General features: G+C 43.3%; 1 protein-coding gene across 1 annotated transcript in view; it reads right to left on the reverse strand.

Moving 5' to 3' along the window:
* Window positions 1-2,399, reverse strand: part of CACNA1I (calcium voltage-gated channel subunit alpha1 I) — a 495,583-nt gene extending 493,184 nt beyond the window's left edge. Inside the window, exon 1 of the mRNA XM_070754808.1 lies at window positions 2,372-2,399. The gene's annotated coding sequence lies outside the window, so the exon portion shown is untranslated. The remainder of the gene's footprint in view (window positions 1-2,371) is intronic.
* Window positions 2,400-7,609: the final 5,210 nt, after the last annotated feature.

Genomic DNA, 7,609 nt, shown 5'->3' on the forward strand with positions numbered 1-7,609 from the left:
ATAAAGAGACTGGAAACGCTCAAGGCAGGAAGATCCTGCCAGTCCTTTCAGCCCTACTGAGCCTTTAGGAGAAGTCATCGGTGGGGCCTCCCACTCTTGCCAAGGAAGGTTTTGTGACCCAATTGGACGTGACAGGTGTCTGTTTCTTCTGTGTCTCAGGCTTTCAAGTGCTTAGGCAAATGCTTGATAGAAGCACAGAAATGTCACCTTTCCAACACTAGCAATATACACACACACACAGTGTCAGCAGTGGCTGGGTAATTACTGCACCCTCTCTAAAGTGGGATAATGTGACATTTTCCCCCCTCAGGCTAAGCAGGTGCACAAGGATGTGTCACCAACACGAGTCGCCCCTGCACCTTCCTTGCCAAAGATGACCTTCAGATGGGCTTGTGCCAGACTGACCTAGGCTTCTTTTTTGCTTGCTTCACTGCACACCAGAACAACTAGACCCAAGGACAACTTTTTCCCAAATGCTATCACTCTGCTAAACAACTCATTCCCACAACACCGTCAAATTATTTACTAGGACTTTATTACTGTTATTCTTCTCATCCTTCCTATTACCCATCACCTCCCACTTAGGACTGTAACCTTGTTGCTTGTATCTCTATGGTCTATATTGTTTTGTTTCCTAGTATGATTTGATTGCTTATTTAGTAACCTCTGACTATCACTAAGTGTTGTATCTTATGATTCTTGATGAATGTATTTTATTTTTTCTTCATGTACTCTGAGAGCATATGCACCAAAGACAAAATTCCTTGTATGTCCAGTCAAATTTGGCCAATAAAGAATTCAATTCATTTCAATTCAATTCTTCTATTGTATTGTATTGTATTGTATTGTATTGTATTCTACTCTACTCTACTCTACCCTACCCTACTCTATTGTATTGTCAAGGAAATAAAGAATTGCCTACTCATAATGACACAAGAGTCTGCTCTAAACTGTTCCTTGTCTTGGCAAGATGTCCATGGGAAAAGCTCCTATACTTTTGGACTGATGAAAGGCAAATTTGCTACCTTAGGATGATAGATGTGGTAGTCCTAAACAACCAGAAATGGGGGTAGACAGAAGGTTTCTCCTACCCTTGTTGTTTGCAACTTTAAAAGTTGCAATACCAGTATATCTCTGGCAGAATCATAGCAAAATCTCAACAAGGAGATGAAATGAGGTGGGGGAGAAAGATTTAGGAGAGTAACTCCAACCCACCTACCCTCCACACAGTGCTTATGAGAAAGCAAATAATTACTGCCCAAAATTCTGGAGAGCTTATTCTAACACAAGGCGAACAGGTAGCTCTCACAACAAACGATAGGAGGAGAACAGAAGCCGAATGACCCCCCCCCCCCCCTCTCTCTCATCAATCATCTCCTGCCTTGGAGAAAAAACAAGACAAACTGGGGGTTTCTTGTTGTTATTTTTATTTCCCACTTATGACTCTTTTTTTAATTGAAACCATCATTTTTCCTAAAGCTCTGGCGACTTCTCATCTCTCTCTGCTCGCAGCCACGACAAACAAAACAAAATTGAATTTGCTTGATTGTTACAAAATAATATACAGCCGGAAGGGAGTTAGGTTGGAGGGAGAGATAAAAGCTAACCGTTTGCCACCATAAATACACAATCTCTGCTCCTCCTCACCTCCCGGCACTTAACTTTTATATGGTCTTTGGAGAAACCTTTTTTAAAATGCTGCAGATAATATCAATTAATCGTTTTGTCACATCACGCACCCCATCATTTATGATCTCGGGGGTACTTTGAACTATTGCACCGACTAGAAAATAACAACGGCATGATCTAACCGAAAAAAACCCAAACCGATCGAATCCAGCTTATAAAAAAAGAGCAGCAAAGGGTCCTCGTTTTAAACCAAGCGTTTTTAACAAGGAGCCAAAAGTTAAAGGGAAGGGAATCGCTCTGCTAGGGAAGGGATTTCGTAACCCTCCCAAAACAATAAAAAAAAATACCCGTGTCAGAAATCGCGGTCATAGTTGCGATACCATCTTCCATCACATCAACACACATGAAGCGGTTATCTACTAACACCCCCCCCCTTCCCACACCATTTATGTAGCTACCTTGAGATCTATCGCCCGTTCCACTCCCATTCCGACATCAATTAATTTTACTTGGGGGGTAATTAAAAAAAGAGGGAAGGATGGAGGCAAGCTCAGGCAAATGAGAACAACTTTTCTTTTGGGGGAAAAAACGTTCAGGTATTCCTAGCATATTAGCTTCCTCTCCCCTCCAGAAGGAACAGGTGTTGGAGGGGAACGGTGAAGTGGAACCAGGGTCCCCCAAAAATCCTCAAAAGAAGCCCCGCAGGGCTTAACTAAGGTGTGCGTTCTTAATTTCCACCTACCTTTGCATGGACGAGAAGTCTCCCGGGAGGGGAGGGGAAGGGAGGGGAGGGGAAGAAGTCCAGGTCAGAGAAGTTTTGCAAAGAAGGCGGCTTGGCAAGCGCCCGATCCGGGTGAAAAGGGGCCACCCATTCACGCGCACGGGCGCACACACATACACACACCGCAAAGGTGCCTCTCTCTTCTTCTTCTTCTTCTCCTCCTCCCCCCCCCCCTTCTCCAAAAAAGAAAACGACGAGGATCAGCTGCGCGCCGGGGAGCGGAGAAGAGGCTGGCGGGAAGCAGACAGCGGCGGTGGTGGTGGTAGATCCATAGCCGCGAGCCGCGAGCGCGGAGACGGAGCTGGTGGAAAGGGGGGACTCATGTTAAGCGGCGCGCCTGGCCAGGTTGGGAGATCGGCGCATCCAAGAGCCCGAGCCAACTCTCGCCACTCTTCCGAGCGGGTGGGGTTGAGTGGGAGACGTGGGGGACCAGAATCCAGTGGGTGATGCTCGGGGGAGACGGGGCGCAAGGCAAAGCAAGGGGAGCTGCCTGCGCGCCTATGGAGAAGAGCCAGCCAGCCAGTCGGAGAGGGCGGGGTGCCGGGAGCCCCAAGGGCGAACTTTGGGCTGGGAAGGTGGAAAAGCGGTCGGCGTTGGGTTTCTCTCTCTCTCTCCCGCGTCCTCCCCTCGGGTCTGGCACTCTGTTCTGGAGAGAGGCAGCGAGCGCGGGCGCACCGTGGGAGCAGCAACAGGACGCAAGGAAACGCAGCGCGCAAAGACGAGAGCTTGTCCTTAATAGTGAGGCTACTACGCGTCTTACTACGGTTCCCGAGGTTGGTTTGGTTTGAAGGGGTCAAGGGAGGAGACCCTCCTCTTCTATTCCCGCGTCAGCCCCCCCCCATCTGCCCCCCAGACGTTAGCGCCTTTTTGATGTTGACCCAGACTTCCGTCCTTCCAAGGTCGGTAAAATGAGGACCCAGATTGTTGGGGGCAATAGAAAGGGCTGGAAACAGTAAGGGGCTGCTTCTCCCCCCCCCCCCCTGTGGGGAGAGAGATGCAGTGAGGGTAGTAAGTTTATGCATTATTATTATTATTATTATTATTATTATTATTATTATTATTATTATTATTATCATCATCATCATCATCATCATCACCATCATCATTAATTAAATTTATATGCCACCTCTCTCCGAAGGCTTAGGGCGGGTTATAAATTGTATATAAATAAGTATTTATTGAATACTTAATAGGTTTTTTTTAATTGTCCTTCCTGCTCTAGTAGCTTAGTATGATTCTTAATAACTTTTAAAATAGGAAATAATTAAATAGTATGTTTTTACCCATAAACGCTTGAATCATTTTAATCATTATCTAGAACTGAACTTTTATAGCAATTAAAGAAAATTGAGATACTTGTCTAATCTGTTATCATACTGGACCTTGTGGGTTCAGTAGAAAACCTTAAAATGTTACTGTGCTCCTCAACAAATAATGCTGTCTACCATTTGTCCTTTTTGTGGATATTCAAATAATGTGACAATCAACTGAAAGAGTCCAAGCAACCTATTTGAAAATTTATCTTGGTCGGTAAGCCAGTCCCACCCGGTCACATGACCATCAAGCCACTCCCACACAATAAGCCACGGCCACAGTGTGGTAGTAAAAATTTTTGCAGGCCTTCACTGGCTGGAAAGCACTATGAAGCAGTATATAAGTCTAAATGCTATTGCCATTGCTAGCCGATGGGGAGCCCCTATGTGCTCTGTGTTCAGAGTGGACAAGATGGACTTCTGGTCTCCACCTTCAAATGTTTTTTGGCAAGACAACGGTTGGGCTGTCTTCAAGTTTGTGAGGTCTGCTTAGCCTAGTGTGGACTGCCAAGATCCCTAGTTAAGTTAGTTTGATTTATTGCCAGTGATGGGTGTTGGGGATGGATTTTAAAGCAGGACTTCAGCAGGCAGGAACCATAGTGAAAACAAACTTTATTTTATAAACAGAAATAAGTTCATTGTGCCAGCTGCGCTTTATCAAGCAGCTTCTAACGAAAACATGGCTGCAAGCACACAAGAAGGTTAGATTGGAATGTGCTTGCTCACATAAGTAAGCGGATATATATATAGGAAACAGAGAAAGATAAGGATTGTGGGAGTGATGTAAGAGGGGGTGTGATCAGAGCAAATAAAGAAACACATCAACACTTTAACTAAGGAAAGTCTCTGTTGGCTGGCAATCTCAGCGTGACAATGGGCTCCTACGGGAACGGCCAGGAACTCAGTTCCGGTAGCAAAATTTGGAGCTCCACCCCAGAGCACCCAATTTGCACTGAAAGAAGTTGAAACAAAATGCATAAGCCATGCCCACAGTGTGGTAGTAAAAATTTTGGTAGCCCATCACTATTTATAGCCCATCTTTATAATATGGTACATATTTGGATCCAAATTAGGATAAATGACAGAAATAAGAGGTCTAATCCTAAAGAACATGAAGCCTCGGCTGTTAGTATGATTGTGGTGTGAATGAGTAGGGCTGTAGGATTTTAATTTGGGGCTTTAGATTGTTTTAAATGTTGGACTTTCAAACTGGTTTTTGTATTTTTATATGCTGTGAGCCAGCCGGAGTCCTTGGAGAAGGGCGGCCTATAAGTCCAATCAATCAATCAGTCAATTAATCAAATAAATAAATAAATAATCCAACATATATGGAGGGCGGCTGATTGAGGAAACCTATTAATTTTTGGAATACTTGTGTGCTAATTTTGTTAGCTTTCCATTTTTCCAGGTTCAGATTAAAATGCTTGTGTTATTAAAATGCTTGGTGTCAGCCTTTAAAGCAGAGGTCCTCAAATTTGGCAACTTTAAGACTTGTGGATTTCAACTCACAGCATAGCTGGCTAGAGAATTCTGGGAGTTGAAGTCCACAAGTCTTAAAGATGCCAAGTTTGAGGAGCCCTGCTTTAAAGGCAGCCGCAAGAGCAATTGTGGGCCTTCCTAGATTCGCCACGTCTCGTCAACAATCCGCGGCCTGCACTGACTGCCGATTAGTTTCCGGTCACAATTTAAAGTTTTGGTAATGACCTATAAAGCCCTACATGGCATCGGACCAGAATACCTTCGGGACCGTCTTCTGCCACACAAATCCCAGCGGCTGTTTAAGTCCCACAGAGTTGGCCTTCTCCGGGTCTCGTCGACTAAACAATGTTGTCTGGCGGGCCCCGGGGAAGAGCCTTCTCTGTGGTGGCCTCGGCCCTCTGGAATCAGCTCCCCCCGGAGATTAAAATCGCCTCCACTCTCCTTACCTTTCATAAGTTACTGAAAACCCACCTATGTCGCCAGGCATGGGGTAATTGAGGTATCCCCTTGCTAATATGGTTTATGTGTGGTATGATTGAGTTGTATGGTTATCTTAATGATATGGGGTTTAAGATGTCTTTTTAAGTATTGGATTTGTTTACATTGTTCACTATTGTTGTGAGCCGCTCCGAGTCTTTGGAGAGGGGCGGCATACAAATCTAACAAATTATTATTATTAATTATTATTAAATGTAAAAACCTTAGCTGTTTTCTGCTGTCATTGGAATTCACTCTTAGTGTTCTGCTGGCGTGTCTCAACCGCCTATAATTACAGGGTAATTAGTCCAGGAAGACACACACCACACGATAAAAGGAAAACCCAAAAGTTTTTATAAACAGAAAAACAGAAACAGCTCCTTTTTAAATGTCAAAGGGATTTTCTGGTACACACAAGGCACAGGTTAAATGCAATCCAATTGCTCACCCAATAACTAGGAAATTGAGTCCAATTCTAAAGTCCAGAGAGTCCACACACAATCTTGAACACCATAAAAACCACAATCTTGACGAAACAATGAATCAGATAAACTGCCATGAGGCTAAAACAGCAGGTTGCACTTTTATCTGTAGCACTAATTACAGCAGCCCCACCCAACCACAGGTGGCCTCATTTTCTCTTGTAATAATCCTTCAGTTGTTGTCTCCTATGCATCAGTCTACGCATGCATGGATGTGTCATTAATTCTTGTTCAGAATCCAAGGATGATACAGATGATTGATCTCCTCCTGGGCTGTCTGCCAAACTCCCCTCTTCCCTGTCACTCACGCTTCCTTGGTCAGAGGAGGCTTCGTCAGCAGATTTCATCGGGAGCAAAACAGGCCTGCGGCATGTGGATGTTTCCCCCACATCCACCTGCACATTCCTTGGGGCAGGAGCTGGGCCAGAGCTAACCACAACACTTAGTATGCCAAACAAATAAACTTCTACTTTGCTGTTGAAAGTCAGCAGTTAAGGACCAAGAATCAGGAATGTAAGCTTAATATTTGAAACTTGGGAGTATCTCATCCGTGAGGCCCTTATAGCGCTTGAGGATGGAATGGGAATTCTACAAAAGAAAAAGAGTGTCCATACCTTCAATAGTTTATACAATTCAGCTTTAACGTTCTAAAAGCTTCCAATATAATTATTTCCTTGGTTTTAGAATGTTTTCCCCATTGTCCTTTCAGGGCGGGACAGAAGTCCAAAGATTTTTTTTCTCTCCATTCCCAGTACAGTAAAAAAATACCAAAAACATCAAGTTGCTTTACAATAGTTCACTTTTACAAATTGTATTTATGCAAAGATCAATGCTGCCTCCTAGACTTTTAACATCTGGATAAAAATTAGTTTTCCCCATTGTCCTTTCAGGGTGGGAAAGAAGTTGATCACAAGATTTTAGTCCTCTGGCTATCAGATGTTACCAAAGCTATGGAATAACCTTGCAGAATAAGATGTCTAAACTTCTCAGTCTGCTCTTGACAGGAGGGATAAAAACTTTTGGTTTGGTATTTTTTACTTGATATTGTTTTATGGTGCTCCTGCACGTTTTTTTTTTATTATTGCTCGCTTTTAACACTGCTGTTTTATTATTATTTTCATCTTATAATAAAATATAGACTATAAAATGTCCAAATAAATAAAATAGTTTACTGAGGTTTGGAGGAAGCAATCTGTCAAGGATTGCTTCCTGCTTTGTAATTCTGGAGAACAAAGATTTTTATAAGTATAGAAAGATTATTGTATATAACCTGAGGCAGTATTGGCTTTTTTAAGTTCTAATAAAAACACAACAGCTATGATTGTGTTCCAATAGCCCAAGGAAACAGTTGATGGTTAGAAAGACGCTAGAAATATATTTGGAACAGGAATTAAAAGGATAGGTAAGGGGTAGATATTAAGAACCATTTGAGGGCAGGCTGCCTGGAT

Source organism: Erythrolamprus reginae, chromosome 6, assembly GCF_031021105.1.
Source record: "Erythrolamprus reginae isolate rEryReg1 chromosome 6, rEryReg1.hap1, whole genome shotgun sequence".
Lineage (NCBI taxonomy): Eukaryota > Metazoa > Chordata > Lepidosauria > Squamata > Dipsadidae > Erythrolamprus > Erythrolamprus reginae.